General features: G+C 49.1%; 1 protein-coding gene and 3 non-coding genes across 12 annotated transcripts in view; 2 read left to right on the top strand and 2 right to left on the bottom strand.

The window, feature by feature from the left end:
* LOC126572030 (polypyrimidine tract-binding protein 2) overlaps positions 1-19,672 on the top strand; it is a 252,267-nt gene that overhangs the window by 25,331 nt on the left and 207,264 nt on the right. For 3 of the 9 annotated variants that reach the window (XM_050231040.1, XM_050231047.1, XM_050231048.1), the window contains exon 1: positions 9,662-9,829. The exons of 3 other annotated variants lie outside the window; for them this stretch is intronic. The gene's annotated coding sequence lies outside the window, so the exon portion shown is untranslated. Of the gene's footprint in view, positions 1-9,661; positions 10,907-19,672 lie in introns of those variants that run through there. 3 more of the 9 variants (XM_050231042.1, XM_050231049.1, XM_050231041.1) reach the window with 2 other exon arrangements.
* On the bottom strand, positions 189-262 carry Trnai-aau (transfer RNA isoleucine (anticodon AAU)). The gene has a single exon. It is a non-coding gene; the product is annotated as a tRNA-Ile (tRNA).
* Trnak-uuu (transfer RNA lysine (anticodon UUU)) lies at positions 499-571 on the bottom strand. Its single transcript has one exon. It is a non-coding gene; the product is annotated as a tRNA-Lys (tRNA).
* Trnaw-cca (transfer RNA tryptophan (anticodon CCA)) lies at positions 1,002-1,073 on the top strand. Its single transcript has one exon. It is a non-coding gene; the product is annotated as a tRNA-Trp (tRNA).

A 19,672-nucleotide genomic window follows, 5' to 3' on the forward strand; every position in this document is an offset into this window, starting at 1 on the left:
AACTATATGCAAAATGAACATTGCTCATCCAATTTTGATTATGACAAAGCTACAAATATGTTAAATATAATGACTCGCTTGTAGGTAAATGGAATTAGATTAATTACCATAAGAAGAGTAGTGTATTCATGCATCAACGCGCACCGAATACTCGAAAGATTTGCAAAACGGAACAAAATGTTTACCAATGGCTCCAGAGAGGATCGAACTCACGACCTTCGCGTTATTAGCACGACGCTCTAACCAACTGAGCTATGGGGCCCGTTGCGCTCAAGGGAAGTTGAACCTAATAAAATTGTCGTGTGGTTTGCTTTGCTTAAGTTTCAAATACAAGAAAATATGTGCAGCATGCATGAATGTTCTCATATTTATACTTCACGTTACCCTTTGCTTTACCTGTTTCTATTGCACAGTCCAAAGGCACTCAAAATCCTATTCTACAGATTCTATCTTGCAAAGCAGAGATGTTGAGCAGCAGAGCAGCAAAAAGAATCGTTTCGCCCGAAAAGGGACTTGAACCCTTGACCGTTGGATTAAAAGTCCAACGCTCTACCGGCTGAGCTATCCGGGCGCAGTTGGAATAAGGGAGACTCCATACAGTTTTGTTCGATTGAGTATCCTTTCTATGCTTATCCTTCAACAGCGCAGTCAGAACTGAGGCCAAACTTCGATTTTTCAAAGCCGCGCACCACTATGATTTATGGCACCAAAATATTTGGCAATCCGATGCTTCGTACTGAAATGTAATTTGGTACATTTAGTTTACCGGCCATAGCAGCATTTAAGTTAGAGCGTATTGAGTTGAAATGTTGCTAATTTTTGAGTGTTAAATCCATTCTTTGAAGGACCTAATATCGATTATCGATTTTTCTTAATGTGTTATCATTCACGATTGAAGGAAGAAACGAATATTTTACTCTGTTCTACCATGTATGCGTTGTCCGATATATCTGTTGAGGCATTTGATCTTAATTGTATATATCGTCCGCACCTCGCACGAAGACTCCGTGGCGCAACGGTAGCGCGTCTGACTCCAGATCAGAAGGTTGCGTGTTCAAATCACGTCGGGGTCAGCTCTATGACATCTTTTTTGTTACCAGTCCCCCTTTGCAGGTCGATTTGTTATCGTGATGGGTTCAGCGGATGGTTAGTAGAAAACTTCTCTTTAAATCTTGTTCATCTTGTATGTAAGCGTCTCAATACGCTTGCTCTTAGTTTATTAGAATTCTCATAAATTCAATATAAGGCCGTATGACAGTTGTAGTGTGACCAATCTTGTCACAAGAGACAAACTTTGGGATTTGTAACAAAAGACACAGCACTGATCCATATGAATTTTGTGTCAACAATGCAGACGCTCAAGCAACATCATGCAACTTACGCGAAGCTCACGTGCAGCTCAGACGTAGCAAACATAGTTTCAGGGGTAATTCAACAAACGATTGAAAACCAGCGAACGCTATTCTATTCTACTCTGTTTTTTCAACGTTCATTTATTACAATGCAATCATCATTCTTGTACTTGGTATAAGGAACTAATGGAAAAGATATTTCCAAGTAATCTATCATTCTGTGCATAATCTTGTGAATTATTGCGTACAGCAAATAAGGAAAGGAGCTGTTAAACATAACCTATCGCTCCGATTGTTCCGGTTGTCATCTTAGCCATCTAGAACTTATCAAAGATTCAATCTCTAAGGGGCAACGAAATGTGCTAGTTAAAATCAAGCTCCTATCCTATTCACACTGTATCGTCATTAGCTGGGTGATTAACAATTTCAAAGCTTTAACGGATTTAACATCCATGAGTTTTGCGAACGGTCCCCCTAACAAACAGTCGCTACTGGCCACATCTGTTGAATAGCGAACCGCTTGGCAAGGACATAAGGTTTGATAAATTAATTGAAATTCCGATAGATTCCGACGATTGTCGCGGTATGTGGCCGACCGTAAAAGGACCGCGTAACCGAATAGCATTCCCGATGACCTCGACCAGCATACCAGCGCACACAGTATGTGGTCGACTAGCAAAACCAACTAGCCGTGCCTCTACTTAGCCCCCCACATATCCCCACTTACCCGTGCATCGCTCCTGGATCTACGTTGCGTGCGTAATGGTAAACAATGGCGGTTGGTGCGCCCGGCCCAAAGCTAACTACCCGTTCGGTCGGTCAGCAATAATGCTGCTGCCGAGAGATGTTTCAAATTCGGGAGCGTTTGTTTTGCATTACCCTGTCAGTGAGCTGTCAGCAGGCAGCAACACTCTCGCTGCTTAGCGTCGATGCAGGGTGGTGGCAAATAAAAGTTCCACCCACCATCAAGTCGTCCCTCCCTGTCCCACCGTGAGTGCGTACGGGCCTCCACAGACACAGATTCTGCATCTTGCCACAGGTGGACCGGACGAACGTGGCGAACCCATCAAACGTCAAACGCCGGCTGACTAGCTATCACTCATCAACCGAATTTCAACGATCGACCAGAGATAAAACATCCCCCAAAACTCCCGCTTTTGGGGCCCTGGGGAGGGAAATAATTGTTTATAGGCACCCGAGCGGTCCATTGTGTTTGGGAAATTGGGTGGGAGGAGAAGCGAGCTCTATTATGGCGCTGCTGTGATGTTGGGCATCCCAAGCGGCACACGACGACGACGACGGAGTGGATGAGCTGCTGTCAGCGTGCAACCCTCAACAATCCCCACCGTAAAGCCAATAATGCAAACTATGCACACCGATGACTAATTGGCTTTCGCTGGCACTGTGGGGATGCTCGCGCGCTTTTATCACCCTCTCCTCCACTGGGTGATGTTTTAACGGATTTAGTTCTTTTCGGTTTTGGCCACCGTGGCCATATACTATATACACCCGTATTGTACTACCGCGCTCGGCGCTTCTATTAAGCTCTCACAGATCGCGCGAGCCACGGAATTTCCTGTTTTTTTTCGCCGTCTTTCCCTCTCCTTTGTTGCCCCGTTTTTATGTGCGGCTACCGGCATATCATCCGCCGTTGTGTGGTCGGTTTTTATGGCCACCGTGCGTCGCCAGCGCCACCGCCGGTTCATTCTCGGTTTTATGATCCATTCTTTATGCTTGACACCCGGCGAACGGTCGGGATCGATCGTGCGTTCCCCGTGTTGTTTTTTTGTATTTTTCGTGAACGTCAACATCCGACTCCCGTTTGTAAGCTGATAATTGGCAGTGTATAGATCTCGGATTAGAATGTAGAAACGCGCGGGGTATGTTTTGAGCATAAATGCTATTCGAAAGATATGATGAGTTTGTGTTGAATGGAATCGATAGAAGAGACGTTTGGGAGCGCGGTCCAGCTGCAAGCATCTGCAAGCAGCGTGGTAGAAAATTGAGAAAACCTCGATTGTACGATTAGTACGAATGTTTATGAGCAAGCGAATTATGTTGGAATTGCTTCTGATCTGAAGCGAATCATGCTCGGTTAATTCAACAAATCATTTGTAATTTCCTCTCAACTAATCTCGCCGAACTCTGTTGTTATCGACCCTTGTTGTTATGCCCTTCTTACGACTTTGAGTATCATTCGCTGCTATTGGGAGCTATTTTCAGAGGTTTTTTTTCTGACGCTTTGTTCTTTGGTCTAGTTAATGGCATCCCATTATGCGGTGCTGAATTACGTTTCTATTACAAAATTGTGCAGCTGAGATTACATTTTTATAAAATATTTTAGAATCCCATCGTTATGGGAAGCCCAAGTACATATCCTTGCAGATGTATCATCATCGAACAGAATAAAATGCTACGACTATCGCTGAAAGAGCGAAAGGCATACGCACACCTACTAAATCCAATTCTCCTATTTTCTCTCTGTCTCCTTGAGGTAATTAAGATAACAGATCGTCCTCAAAGGTAAAAAACCAAACCGAAAATAAAGGATCTGGAACCGAACACTCTCTTTGAAGATGTCTTGGTCTGGTCATACTGTCGAATGCTTTGCCAGTGCGCCATACCGGGATACAACTCTAGAAAGATCCTTTTACCACTGCATAAAAAGATGTTTCATTTCCCTGAGCAAAAGGCTTGATTTTTAATTTACCCACTCTAAAGAGATTTCGTTCTTTTACACTAAAAAGCTGCTCGGAGCCATCCCGGTTCGACCCTGTTGCATCTGCATAGTAACCCCCTCTCCACTTTCCCAGTCTACTATCCCGGCGCTCATAATGAACATTCTTCACATGGGGCCCAACTGATGAGGTGTGCCTTAGCGAAGCTGGTCGCTGCTGCTGCTGCTGCTGCAAATTAGTACTGATCACCGGCCTGGCAGGCAGCAGGTCGCCACAAAAGCCAAGACGCTCCTGCTGCGTCAAGGATATATCAAATCAAAGAGACTCGCTCCGACTCCCTTTTGGCCCGTGGTTTCCTGTGCGGTGCAGTACGTCACGGCAGGGTGACAATTTAATTAAAACACGGCACTGCACATTTCAATTTATCGTACGCGAGAGCTACTTCCTCGTACCGGACCACACCGGCATCAGGACGTCAGGACCGAAATTCGCTTGTATTCAACGCTTTGAAGCCACCGTCCGTCGATCCTTACGGCCCGGGCGGGTGATCCCGAAGGCAGTGTTGTTACAACGTAGTGCGATCTTGATTGCTGAGGTGCTGTGATGGCTCCTGCTGCGCTAGCTTGGCTTAGCCGATGAAGGCCAAAACTCATCCTCATCATCGGAACCGGAACCGGAACCGTGGGCACCGACCTGGGATACAGACGCTATGGGGCCAATGTACGCCACTGCAACTCACCGTGTCCCGAATACGGACAGACAACGACGACGAATTATGAGCTTGTGTTCCCTGGTTTACCACGCAGCCAGAGGCTGAACGCACTTCGAGTGATGGCAGGGGTTCGTCGGAACTTACGAGCAATTTGCTTTGAAACGCCTACATTGGCTTATGGCGACCGTATGCACGCAGTAGCATACCCCATATTGCATCGCCAGAGCAGGCCCGCTTGGCGTGACGATAAAAACGCAGTCTCACGATAAAGCACCGACCTATCAACTGGGAGAGCGTTGTTGATCCGGAAACGAGATTTCTTTGTTTTCAATATCAATATCGGTGCCCGATTGGCATCGAGAGAGTAGTTAAGCGGAATCGATTGATTGATGAACGGTTTACGTACTCTCGTCGATAGGTTTCCCTTTTTTATTCAGTGGAAGCCAACGAGAACGTTTTGCTACCGGAGATTATCGTGTGGAAAAATCATTAACCGTTTGATCGTGACGTGAGACACTATACGCGCCCATGTCCAACCTGTCAAACCATTGAGGATCATTATTTTGATTGCAAAGAGTGCAGGACACATTTTGATGCTCCCAGTGACGCTGGCGTTGTTGGGCACATCGATTGTTTTAAGGCGAGTGAGTGGCGAATATGGGAACTGGTACCATTGATGTCACTTGGCCTCATTTACGATTCCTCGGTAAATGGTTTAGACGAAACATGCGTCTATGCTCCACGCTTTTAGCGCAAAGAAGTCCATCAATTTGGACAAAAAAAAACCTGGTCACCTGGGCGCAGTGTGTGCTTTTATTCATGCTGCAGCAGGCACCTTACACAGCCTGGACTCAGACTCAGCTCAGACGGTGAATGTTCCAACTGTCAACTCACAATGGTGTCCGCGTGAGGTAGCTCGCGGAGACAATCGGATGCTGCGGATCACGAAATGTGTTCATGCTTGACCGTGATGATGATGGTCATACCGTACACAATGATAGACCGTGGTCATGGCAGGGCTAGAAGTTCTTGTTACTCCGGAAGGCCAGTATAACGACCATGATGGTGATGCCCCTCTGCCATTGCTGCTGCTGCTGCTCATTAATTCATTCGGATTGTTCCCGGTTGCTGAAATGTTGCTTCTGGCCCCATGATGTCCCCACAGAACCGACCAGAACCAGCGGCCGATGCGACAGCGTAGGGTGGTGTTTTTTTTATTCCGGGGCCACACCACAATGACCTGCGTTGCTACACCGATTGGGTACCGGAGAAGTTTGTTTTGTTTCCGGAACGGAAACTGTGCCGCCGGCAACCGGGCACTCCCAATGTTCCGATGTACCGATGTGCATATGTAAAACGTGTGCCTGTGCGACCTCTTGCGTGGTTGCCACAGTTGGTTCGCGGAAATGGCAAATTGTGATTCCGATGAAAAGCTAATGCCAAAGTGAAGATGATGGCGAGGGACAGGAGGAGGCTGGGGGGTGTTTTGTGGGAAAAGTTTTGATGCAACCAACGCATCGTACGCGGGCCACCGTCAAAGGATTGGACCGATCCGGCAACGTAACGAACCCGGGTTACTTCGCCCGGATGCCACAAACGGCACAGGAGGCGGTTTCCATTGTTTTCGGGGTGGCTTCGGGACCCCAGGGTTACAGGTCCATCCGGGTAGTTTGGGAGTTTTGTTCTGAATTCCCAATGCCTGTGCAGGGCATGGGTTGTGTTTGTTTTCCATTTTTTCCTCCAACGAAAATGGTTACGGGGTCTACGCTGGATGGCTCGAGAGGTTTGATTTTCACCAAAGTTTGCCCGGATGAAAATTATTGTTTAATTTACTGGCGCCCTCATAGGTCGCGAGGACTATTTATAGGACGCCTCTGTTTACACGATCGGCCAGGGGATCGCGAAATGTAGGAGTAGAGGCCGCTTCCTGTCCGAGAGCCACGTATGTTTGTGTCGCACATGGCAGTGCCTTTTACCGATGATTGCTGAGGATTGGTGATTGGAGACCTTATTTGGGCATGGTTTTGATAATGTGTTATATGGTTTCGGTTGAAACGTTTTCCCATTCAAGTCTGTGGATTCCTTAGAAGCTTATGGGGCAACCGGGATATTGTCGTTGGTAAGAAACGGTCTGTGCTACTAGGATTCATTTTTTTCACATTCTTTCAAATACTTTAATCGTTTTATTGTATTCGAAAGAGCATAGGAAAGCACTGAAATTTCGAGTTTTGCCTTGCACTGATCATCACCACCACTAGATTTTTTTTACTCTCTATTTAAGTGCTGCAACTTCACGTTTTAATTTATCGATCGTATTCGCCATAGAACCAGCAAACGCTCCTCATGAAACTGAGCGATAGATATAAAAACGTTGTTTTGCAATGAACTCATCTGGAGTTTGTTTGAACTTCAGACAAACAACATGATTCCGGCTTCTAATTGATCAACTGTTTACTGCTCTTGCTGAAGTCATCGTTTAATAACGTGGCAAAAAAAAATGGAATTCAACAGGTATATTCCATTCGCATGCGCTAACTATCCGCATTCAACGCAGTACCGCAGAATGGCAGAGCTCTTTGCGAGCGCATCGGTCCATGAAAACATTATATAAACCAATTAATCGTTAATTGCAAATGAGCTAGATCCGTTTCGGACAGTAGCTCCGGCAATCAGTGCGAACTGTCCGTCCGTTTTGTTTGACCGAGGTGCTATGGGTGCGTATGCGTGTGTCTGGGCGTGTGCGTCTAGGCAAACAGCTGTGGTTATTAGATAGTGTGCCATCCGGCTCACGCGGCCGCTTGACATAACATCAAACAACAGGGCGCTCTCCAACACACGGCGCCGCGTGTCGAACGTTAGTGAAGGTTTGTTGTACAAGCAAACCCCCTAACCCCCCCCCCCCCCCCCCCCACCCGTGTTCTCCGATCGTCGATCAGCGCATGGAGAGGGGTTTACCAGGTGACCGTACAAGTTCAAGGTCTATCCACGGTCTAAGTCTAAGCTGTCTTCGGAGGTTACGAGTTGCTTAAGAGACAGAGACACCACCGAGTGTCCGCGGTCAAACGAAAGGAGAAGTAAGAAGTACTTATCATCCGTAAGACCCCTTTCACACACCACCTGTTTGCCATTCCGTCGTCATTGTGTGCTGTGGGGAGACGGACCGATTGGACACGCAGACAGCGACGTCGCGATGCGCTGCTCTCTCGGGCGTGGACGATGGCCGGTGCTGTGCATGCGTGTGTTGCTCTTCGCTCTGTCCGTCCGGCTCTGGATGACGTTAGCGCATCGAAAGGGGTAATAAGAAGGGGAGGGGAGGGCGGGGGGCGTTGGTGGGGTCCAGCCGTATCGTATTGCCGGTGCCGGTTCGGTGCAATTCTTGTCAGCCCAAAAATGACTTCACATTTGAAAGGCTTGCCGATTGAATCCACAGTGAGACCACGATGTTTGACATCCACCCATCGCGCTGAGTCAAAATCAACCAACACCTTTTCGGATGGCTAGTAGTTGGTGGTGGGGATCGACCTCGTACACTATGGTAGCGGTGGTAGTAGTAATAGTGGTAGTATTAGTAGTAGCAGCAGTAGTTGGATGTCTCTCAGTAAAGGGTTTGGTTGGATGATTCGCGCACATCACATTGTTGATACATCGCGCCCGCTGGCTCGGTGTTTGTTTAACCGCCGACGACGATGGCATCTTTGCTGGGCGAATGCCAAAAAGTGCTTTTCGAGATGTGCGAATGGATTCTTGTAATACGGAACGATCACTTACCGTAGACGTCAATCTTGAGGTCAATTAAGTTAAACATATCAAATGCGTATTAAATGTAAGCAGGGAAAGTTAATTAAAAGGAAATAAACCAAAATACTACCAACTATCCTTTGATAAGATACAGCGGAAACCAAATTAGACCAGAAGGACGAGATTACTCACCCGCGAGGGAATTAGTGGCCAACAATGTGACGATTCGTATGACCAGACCCTGGCGGCCCTGTGGCCCGGTGTGTCCTTCACCTCGTGCGCCTCGTGCGCTGGTACGCCAATTTATCGTTCCATTTGAGATTAGCGGCCGACGGGACTGGCCGCGTGGTGACAGACGCCGTTTCGTCATAAACACTCTACCGCGTTGCTAGTCGCCGTCGCCTAGGGGACGACCACGGCGACCACCGACCACCACACGAAAGTGTGTCATTGCATTATCCTTTTCACCCAATCGTATCGACTTGCTGCTGCTGCTGCTGCTAAGGCGCGGAGGACGTTTGGGGATTGGTGGTGTAGATTAGACACCACGAGCGCGGCCACACGTAGCCCCAAGGGGGAGAGGGGAGTAGGGGGCAACCACACTGCGACGGTGCCACGGTTTTGTCCTCCGGGAGGTGACTCGATTGATCGGTGACGACGGCGACGACGGTTGCTTTGTTTTGTTGTTGCCTTTGCACACACACACATAGACGCAGGTGTACGCACACGCCAATTCGTGGCCGTGGACCAATGGTAAACATCGCACATTTCGTGTTTGTCACTAGCACGATTGTTCCCCCGCCGGCGGGGGAAGGGGTGCAGGGGTGTGTATACCAAGTACACCGCACCGAAGGCCATATGGCTTCGAATTTGATTCGTGAAGAAGAGGAAGAACCGCGGAACACATTTTGCCACTTTTTTGGTCCAAAAAGGGGTGACACCGCTGGCTGAACAAAACGCGTGCGTGCAAAGAGGGACGCGCGTGTGCGTGACATCGCAGCAGCCGTTGTTTGGAGTGCGTGCGCGGTCCGCTTGGTAGTGGTGCAGCAGTGGTAGCCCGCATACACGCGGGACTGGTTTTTTTCTGCCGTGTCGTCCCCTACTGCCACCACCGTCGACGTCGTCGTCGTCTGTGAACGGCGTTTTTAGCTGGTTTCGGTCGCGCGAGCGCCAGCGGCAGCAGCCAGAAACAAGTCACCGCTTACGGATTGAGGAACGGGTTTCGGTCGTCGTCCCGTCGTGGTTTGCGCCGTTGCGTTGCGATCTTCATTCTGCCTAATTTCCTTCGCTCGCTCTGCCGTCATCGTTCTCCACGGAACACACAGGGAGATTTCGCGTGTTTGTTTAAGGTGAGCCAGTGAGAGGGAGAGCGAGTGCGCGTGGTCTGCCAGTGGAGGCCGCATGGTGTTGTGTGCATCTCAATCCCATCTCATATCTACCGTGCGCCCGGTGGTCTACCATCCGCTTTGCGAAGAACAATCTCGGTAGCTCGGTGTGTTCGTTGTTGATCCCGCTACTATCGCTAAGCAACGCTGAACAGCCAGCGCAGGTACACGGTGGCAAATAGTGCGCGTAGTGTGCTGTGTGCTTTGGTAGAAGAACGCGAAAGCAGCAAAAAATCGCAGCAACGCGGGTTTAGTTGCGCGAGTTAAGTTAGAACGTGAAAAGAAGTGCAATAGCTCCCCCCACGTCTCGGATCGTGGGCGGGTGCGCAGGTGGTGCAGATTGTCATTTAACGTGCGGCGGTGTGTTTCGGTGTGTGCCTGTGCGCCGTACGTGTGTGATCCACGGTTTTCGTCGCATCCGGCCGTGTGTTCGCGGGCCATCATCATCGTCATCATCATCGCGCCGAAGGAAGCTGAGCTAGCAAGGAAGGGTTACCTTTGCCCGTGTGTGCAAATCATACAATTGAACCACCACTTAGCAGCGGAGAAGCCGCATTGGTGTGCATTGCTCGGCGTACGGTTACGTTCGTAAATCAAGGTGTGTGACGCATCGAAGCGCCGCCGCAGTGTCTGTCCCTCTCTCGGCCCACTGTCTCTCTCCACACGTTTGTGGGTTCAGTGCTCCGATCTCCGCTTTATCCGGTCGATCATCCGCGCTCGAAGCGCTGTGTGTCGGTGTGTGGATCCTCCTTTTGTCCACCGAGTGTCCACGGGTGGATCAACTCATCCGCGATCGTATTGCCTCGAACGGTTCCGGTGTGTGATCGCGATCGCGAAGAATACTTGGCTTCTTTATCGCTTGTTCTGAGTCGATCGTGCTCACCTGACTGCAGGTGTCTAAAAGCGAATGACAAACGGGTGAACAACAGCAGCAGCAGCAGTAGCAGGCGAAGTGAGATCCTTCTTCACTCATTCGCAAATTTCGCGAACTCGCACTCTCTGTGGACCTTGATCGTCCTCGTGGTCGCTCCAGCTTTATGCGTAAGTTTGCTATCCATTATCATTTCCTTCTGTTTCACCAACTATTTAGTTTTTTTTTATCTTCTTTTTCCATTTTTTTATTCCTTTTTTGTGTTGTCTATTTGTTTTTTTTTTCACCGCTATCCCTCTATCCTCATTAATGCACAACGTGCGTCTCACTCAACTTTTCTGCTAACGAGATTTTAACTATTTTCCACCATTTTCACGTCCTTCAAACCGTGCTTGTGTCGCTGGTACATTCCTTAAATGCCGCGCAGTGTGGGCGCGCGCACTGTACATAAATTGTAAAATTATTAATCAACTTTTCCACCCCCTCACCCACCGCATTGCTGTGTTGGTAGCAGGTGCACACGGTGCCTGGCGCCTGCTGGCAACATGCAACAATCCAATTGGTTGTGATTTTAGTTTTTATCACGAATCGCGGATGCTCTGTGTCGTCCAGTGTTGTGCCGGGATTTCTCGGTTCCTTTTTTGCTTCCACGCTACTCGTTCATCACTGTATCACTATGCTTATGCGCCTTATGCGGGGCCTGTCTTATCTCGCCGGTTTGTGTACCTTTTTTTTGTTGCAAACCACCAACTCCTGCCACGTGCTCCCCATTCTGTAGCACTTCCTTTCATTAGTAACTTCTTTCTAACGCCCTGGTGCGCTATACTAGGTGGTGTTGGGGGCGGGATGGAGATTTGTTTTGCACTTGCCACGACTATTGTTCTCCGCTTCAGCTGCTTCTCCTTCACGCAATTCGCTTCATATTTCATAAAAATGCTTCGCCGCACCGCACAGCCGCTTAGAACTTAAGGGCGGCTGGATTTGTCTTTCGGTCTGGTTGCTCCGTTCGTTCTTTGTGATGGTGTGTGTTCATTTTACTTTTACCTGTGTGTTGCTCGAACACACAAATGTTTTAAGGTGCGGTCTGGTGCAGACCAGCGAAGAAGAAGGGAACCTCACGGTGCAGGCAATCTCGCATCCCAATCCTCAAGATGATCCTTTTTTATGCTGGGTTCGCTTCGTCCTGCTCCTCGGACTCGCACTCGGCCTCGGCCCGTTCGATCCCGTTTTCCGTTCCATTCTCCTCGGTGGCGAGCATAAAGCATTACCTGCTCGTTCAGAACTTTTTAAAACATTTCTTCATTTTCGCCCAGTTCTCGCCCTCTATCTCTCTTTTTGCCTCCTGTCTGTCTGTGTATGTGTGTGTTTCTTCTGCAATAGTCATAATTCTACCTTTCCGGATTGCCGGCATCATGATTCGTGGAAAGCAATAGGAACAGGAACAGAGCCATCCACATGGGCTGGATAGTTTCCACCGTCGCTGGTTGCCTGTTTGTGGCCGCGTTTTTTTTCTGCTGGTTCCAGTTTTGTGCCAAGTTTCTCTGAGAGGACACTTCATGCCGGCACCGACCTTCCTCCTTCTTCCTCTTTTTCTTTTTCTGATGCTGTTTGCGCCGGTTAATAAAGGTGGAAAGATGAAACACCAACCAGGCCAGCCAGTGCGAAAGGCAATAAAGAATTGGATGCAGAAGAGCAGCGCAGAGATGGAGAGATAGAGAAAGAGAGAGAGAAAGAAAGAAAGAGATAAAGAGAGAGAGAGTGAGAGTGAAGGCACATATCCCTGCGCCACGGTAGAATGGGATTTGAAACGAAACGAAATGAAAAAAAAAACATCTTATTACTTTGGTGTAAGAACGGAATGGATTCTACCCCATCCACCCCCCAAATGACCGTGCACCTCTGCGCGGGTTCTTCCATCAACAACAGACCGGGCCGGGGTAGGGGTGGCCACTATTTTTCTAGCTTAGCGAATATTGAATTTTCCATTTCATTTCATCGCGTGCAGTAACACTGAGCTACCCACCACATCCCCGTGCACCACCCCCTGACCCAGTTGACTGCTTCATTTCGATGCAATTTTCCACCGAAGTCAAATCCAGGCGGTAGCAATATGGAAGGAACCATTTCCTCCGGAAGGCGGAACAGCAAACATACCGCCCAGTGCATGTTCATTTATCTCTGTCCACCCACTTCTTTGGACAATTGTTGCAATCTGCGTTACCACCCACCACCCCCTCCCCCCCCAGCGCTTGGACATTCTCGGGGGCAATTAATTACTGTCCAACCAGCCGGGATCGGGATCGAGGAGATAGCGGGCGGAGGGGGAAAGGAAACTTTGAAAAGAAAGGACTTCTCGGGACGCAGGTGCGCCCCCGGGAACTTACCGCAGCAATAGGCGGTAAAGGGTGGAAGGGGAATGAAACGTAGGGATGTGTCAACTAAGGGGTTGACGATTGCTTCAATGGCCATTAGCTCGCGTCTTGTGCATCCGCGGAACCGCGGCCCAGCGCTTAAAGTCCCCTTTCGAACATCTCTTTCACGCCAAGCAACGCCAGGGGCTGCTAGCAACAGACTACCAAGCCGAGGGGAAGTGGACGTTGTTACTTATTAAAAATGGAACATAAACTTACCAGCCAAAGGCGAAGCAAAGCAAAGAATGGAGCTCCTGGGGCACCCGGTCGATATAGCGTGATCGGGAATCGTTTTCACGCTCCCGGAGGGTTGTATAGGGGGTGATAGAGGAGGAGGAGGGGGGGAATGGTGGGTACTTTCCCTTTTTTTCACCCATTTGTTGCATGTCACGCTCAGTGAAGTGAACTTCTTCCAAGAACGCCACCAGCGACGCCATTCTTAGGGACCATTTTGTGGAAGAGGTTGTCGGGGGGTGGTTAAGGGGGGGCTGGTTAAACTATTTGAACCCCCCATCCCTCCCCAAACCCTTTCTCATGTGGGTGCGTGAGTATGTGTGATAATTGACACATGTTGCGTTCCGGGAACCCCGCGTCCCCCCGAGAGTAATGCGCATTGAATAATGGCGGCGCCCGGGGCGAAAAAGAACTTTAATTCCGTCGAGTAGAGAACGGAGAGGGGGATTGAGTTCATGCCGCAGAGCGATGTTTGTGGTTTGTGGCCGTGTCCCCCCCGGGAGGTGGTTCATATTTAATGCAGGTCAATTTGTCCCCCGGAATTCCTCCCGCAAGATTGACCACCACCGCCACCGAAGGGTGCACGACCTTTCGCCACCAAATCCAATTAGTGTGTTTCCGTGACAATTGTCGCGAGGGTGTGCTCGGGCACGCACGCACCCCAGCCTGTGTGTGTGTGTGTGTGTGTGTGTTTGTGGCCACACTTTGGTGAATTAGTAATCGAGCGAACGGCACCAATCGATGGCGCGCAGGCGATGGCGATGGTAAATGGCTGGAGTGCTCGGGTTCTAAGCTCCGGAGCCACGTTAGAATGTGGCTCCTTTGCTGAGGATTCCTTTTTCCAATCCGCCAGAGCGTTACTTGGTTGGAGTTGGTCACATTCACCATACCTTGATGGCTTTAGCTTCAACGCAATTTGATGTTGACCGTGCGTGGTGATGTGTGCCTCGGTTTGCATACGCTAAAAGCATCGCACACACCGGGACACATATACAGTCTAACCGAGTCACTGACAGATGGACGAACCCTTTTTTTGTTGTTGTTGTTGGGGGTTGCTATCAGCTGCTCAAACTGTTTGCATATCGGCTATCGGTGGGTCACACACCACACGATAAGGCAGCGCATGCTCCATCACATTCGATCTGGAGCTTGGTCGAGGGTTCACCGAGGGGTGTGTAAGGGTGGGTTGATGCGCGTTCATCCGCGACCATTTGGCGTCACCACCTCGCACCGTTGCTGTGCGAGGCAGAAAAAGAATTATCGATGATTAAGGTAAATATTTAGACAGTACGGCTGTCCCGCTGGTCGCTCTGGTGTTGCTGTATGCTCTGCAGCATACAGGGTGGTACTACAGACACACACACCAACGCACATCCCAGAAGCCAACCTTGAAGCTCTGTGATGTCGCAAGACTGGCTCAGAAGACTTTGACTCCATTGTGTGTGCCATATATCAATTAATTGGCAAGAAGTTGTGTGACGGAAATCGCAGGGGAGGGTAGTGGAGGGAGGGTGTAGGAATCCTTTTTCCTGCTATGCTGTACTGGCACCCCATGGCCCCCGGGCTGGCTATGTGAAAGTAAGTTGGCCCCGGAATGTAAATCGACCGCAACGGGGTCGATGCGTGTTCGAGGATATCCTTGAGGAACTCGACGGGGGTGTTTACGTATCTACTATGAGGGAAAACCGAGAGAGAGAGAGAGAGAACTAGAGAGAGAAAGGGTGAAGCCAGGCTGCATAGACCTCCGCTGTGATGATGGGTGCCTTGGCGTTTATGCCTTTATTACGCTTGCCCCCGTGGGGGTGGATCAAGGGAGGTGGTGTTGGTTGGTTCCCTCATAAATCAAACCGCCTTGCGCCGTTCTAACCATTTAGTCGGAGGACTCGGTGAAGGCGAATGCGAACGAGTGCTGGGTGCAATGTTTATGCTGCGATGATTTCCAACACCAAACACACCGTGCGCTCGTTTGTGCGCCTTGGGTAAACAATACGTGGCGTAAATGGCGTTTGGCCGATAAATCTCCGGTTGTTCCGGTGGTGGTCGTGCAGCATTGTAGCCAGTGCCCTCCGAACAGCGGGAATGGCTAGGGGCTGTGTGGCCACCTAGACATCTTGTCTCAGCGATCAAGCAAATCGTGATCTTCACTTTTATGACCCCCCCCCCCCACCCCCTTTTCTAATCGACGCAATCATTCGATTTAATTTCATCAAAACACAACCAGCGGTCGATGTGTGTGCGTTTACGGGCCAGTTGTTCGTCCCCTTCTTGGTGGGGAGCAATTCATGAGCTCCCACGGTCTCCCCCTCCCGGGGGAATGCGGCACTAAACGGAAGCTACATAAAAAAAAATCGATTTACCTTCCGCTCCGTGCAAAAGGGTGGTTGGGATGGTGTCGGTGTCGATATCATCGTCAGAATGTGTCGTTACTTTCGCGACGGAATTAGGTTACGGTTCGTTGCTGGCACCGGCACACGGATCGATGGAATGGCACTATCGGTGGTTTGGTGTCTTTTTTGGGCGGAAGTTTTCGAGGAATCCGAAGAGCAATAAGACACGCATCGCATTCCCGGACACTGTGCACTGTGATTTATGGCCTGGTTCGGTCGTTGATGATGCGCAAGGACCAGGCGCAACAAGATGCCATCACAGCGACATCATCGACGACAAAACTGCGTGACGTGCGTGCCGCAGTAAAGGCAGGGTGGAATGCGCGCATCCCCGCGAACCCAGGTTGTAATTCATGCTTTATTGGAGGTGATTGGAGCCTTTCTCCGTCCTTTGTTGCCCGCTGTTGGGGTGTAATGAAATCATCTTCGCGGCGCAGCACAGACCAGACGCCAGTGATCATATCGCACCTTTCGCGCCGGAGAAACGTGAATTTGGCATACTTTCAACTTCATCCATCGAACGAACGAACTGCAGTTGTGGTCGCTTGCGGCCCAAGTGCCGTTATCGGGGCTATCGCACCCCGTATGGCAATGTTGACCGTAGGCTAAAGTATGGCATTGCATCGACGCAACAATATGGCTGCTGAAGGGAAGTGGCCGCTGCGTTCGATGACTCCAACTGGTGCTGGTCGTCAACGCGATGGCGATGCTGGTTCTGCTGCTGATCGGTGCAGTTTTCGGCTGCCACAACGCATACGTTCGTGGAGTGCGAGGTTGGGGGAAAAAGTGGTTGACTTGGCGCACGTATCATTGGAAGCGTATGAGTGTATGAGTTGATATGTAACGCGTTACGGTGGAGGAATCGGAAAAATAGTATTCAGCGGTCGACTATCCCACGGCGCATGTTTGAAAGGCACATAAATCCAGAATGGATTTCTAATAGTTTTATTGTATAAAAATGTAGTCAGCGTTTTGCTTTAGAGTATACCAAGAGTGTTTTACGATATTTAATCGATTAAACGATCGACTGGTTCTACAGCGGTTCGATTAGTTCGAAGAAAGCCAATAGTGCAATATAATTGATTCGTGATTCTGTCAACAAAAGAGGGTTATCGATGGACCTAATGTATTGGTTCAATTATGGAAAAACTTTGGAGTCTAAAATTTAAACAAATTTAAATGAAATGCGATTACCCAGGACATTAAAATGATGGTTCAATGATTGATGGCTGGATTGATGGACATTGGCTCCTTACACAAGCTCCAAAGCTACAGCAGAACTTTTAAAATATTTTTTGGTAAAAATTATATAGAATACACAAAACGCAAGTTCTCTTCTATTCGTTCTGATTTGCGCTCCAAAGTAATTCTTGGGCGGTAAATCGCACCCACTTCCGAATGTCGAGGCCCTTTGGTCGCACGACAAAAGTCGTCTAGACGATCTTGGTTACATGAAACCGTCGATCCATGGGGTCCATGTTTCGCTTACGCCAGGGAGACTGCACCGAATGATGATGTCTCGCCCACACCATCAACACACAGAGGCCTGAAAGACGCTGTGTAATGTAAGCAATTTTCCAACTTTCCATCGCGGCGACGGGGCCGCTCCGGTGCTTCGAACTGACTATTTATAAATTTGGGGCCAGTGACGTGGGTTCACAAGCGTTGCACCCGCCATCAACCGGTCTATGCAACTGCAGTCCAGCACAGAGACACAGCTAGAGAGAGAGATAGAGTGAAAGAAAGAGAGAGAGAGAGAGAGAGAGAGAGAGAGAGAGAGAAATAGAGGTTAATTGAAGACATTTTGGCAAACGTTTTCCACTGCCACGGCTATGAGGATGACTCCGGGCGACTCATTTGATGATCTACTATGTATGCAAACGTCCTGCAACGGCCATGGGGCTCGAGGGTGAAAACGATTAGATTATCTACCGCCGGATGGGAGGGAGGAGGAGATGGAATCGCTCTATCGGAAATCGTGTCCACGCTTCGATTTATTGATTTTCCGCTAGAATATGTTTGGGGGATTATGGGCGCACTCGTACCAGATATCTTGTGTTCTTCTCTCGGATTCACAAAGACAATACAAATGTATTTATAATATTTTCCTTGGAAATTTTCGTTTTTCCCTGGCTTCATTTCAAAAAGCGTGTCTTGATCTTTGGTTTGTCTGCTGCCGTTGCTGCTGCTGCTGCTGCTGCCGCTGGAGTGCATCGGGTGGTCGTGGGTTTTGTTTGTTTTCCCGCCTTTCCTCGCTATATTTAGACGCCGATGCCGGCGCGCCTGTGACATATGCATACACGGTTGACATGTGTGTGGCACACGACGATCCGCAGCCGCAGTTGTTGTTGCGAGGGCGCGGACCAAACGTGGCCGCCGCGCGATCGAGGGAAAAGCAACCGTCGCGTGTAGGTGTTAACGATTCATGAAATTGTGCGTGGGTCGTGGAAATGAAGGAAAATGCAGTGGCCCCCTCTTTCCCTGTTACATTCGTATGCTGCCGCCTTTGCATCCAGGTTCCTCTTTTTCTCTCCTGGTTGGTCACTAGATAGAGATCGATGAAACCGATTAAATCGGATGAAGAATCCACCACCAAATGGCCAACGTAATTTGAGGCAAAACTAAATGGAATATCATATTCAAAACGGTCCTCCTGCAGCGAGGTGATAAATACCACCCTCATTACCGATGGAAAATGCTCTCCTCCTTCCCCACCGGGGAATAGGAAGCTGTATTAGAAAGAATGGTGGTCGTGCCGCCCGGGGGGGTTAGATGACGAGTGAAAATGATAACTTTGCCCCCCGCACCCGGGGGGTGATGCTCACACCTTCCAGCGTGAATCGAATTGTGCCCCCGCTCCGGGGGTTGGTGGCTGTTATAATTGAAAATTAATTCAAATTCATCGTCGTCCTCGACTTCGTAATGAATTCGATTACTGGTGTGGCTAAGGGAACCACACGACGATCCGTACCCCTATAATGAGGGGTAGTTCCCAAGTGAGAGTCGCATTTGACAGTAGCGAGTAGCGAGCGACTCTTCCCCGAGGAGTCCGGGTGGGGACCAGGTTTTCGAGCTAACTCGAAATCATTTTAGGACATTTTTCAATTCGTGCCATACCCTCCGGGGGGGTAGCCAAGGAATTATCGATGGAGCGGTGGTACTGTTGCGCTGATGTGATTTATTTTACCGTTCAAACCGCTCAGTTACTCAACCGTTTTGCGTCGTTATGCGCCATTCGATGGTCCTCAAATTACCATGATAATTCTCGAAATAATTTGCCGAAAATCCCAACTCTCGGTGACGGGAAAAATTGCTCGAAAGGGGTTGTAGGAGGCGCCACAGGGGACAGAATTGCGTTGCTGCTGCTGTCGACCGTTGTCGGTGTAAAAGGGGGGTATGTATGTGTGTTTGTTCGCAACGCAAACGTCTTACGGCCATGTTTGGCACGCGTTTGATTAATGACTCCGCCGATGAAAGATTTTACTCATCATTCATGCACGTGCGTGAGTGAGTGTGTTCGTGTGTCCACCCCCACCCCAGCGATGTGGTTTCAGATGAATGAAAAACTTGGGCTCTACTCAATCCTTGCTGTTGCTGAAATGAAAATGGTAATTGATAACACTTGCGCTCGTGTGTGTTTGTGTAAAACCAGCACCTCCCCTTTTCTGAGAATTACTTCGCTAGATAAGGAAGGTGGCTTGGGTGCGATTAGTCGAAAGTTTGTTTTTTGTTAAATGAAAGTTGAAAACCTAGCTAATCAACACCTGTCCTACGGAGCTGCCTTTCGCATCGTGATGGATTCAGTTTGTGTTAGATAATGTCTGTTTGGAGCACATTAGCGTGAAGGGTTGGAATGGTAATGATGTGTTTGTGTGCAAAGGAAATGCTTAATACGTTTGCGTAA

Source organism: Anopheles aquasalis, chromosome 2 (genome assembly GCF_943734665.1).
Source record: "Anopheles aquasalis chromosome 2, idAnoAquaMG_Q_19, whole genome shotgun sequence".
NCBI lineage: Eukaryota > Metazoa > Arthropoda > Insecta > Diptera > Culicidae > Anopheles > Anopheles aquasalis.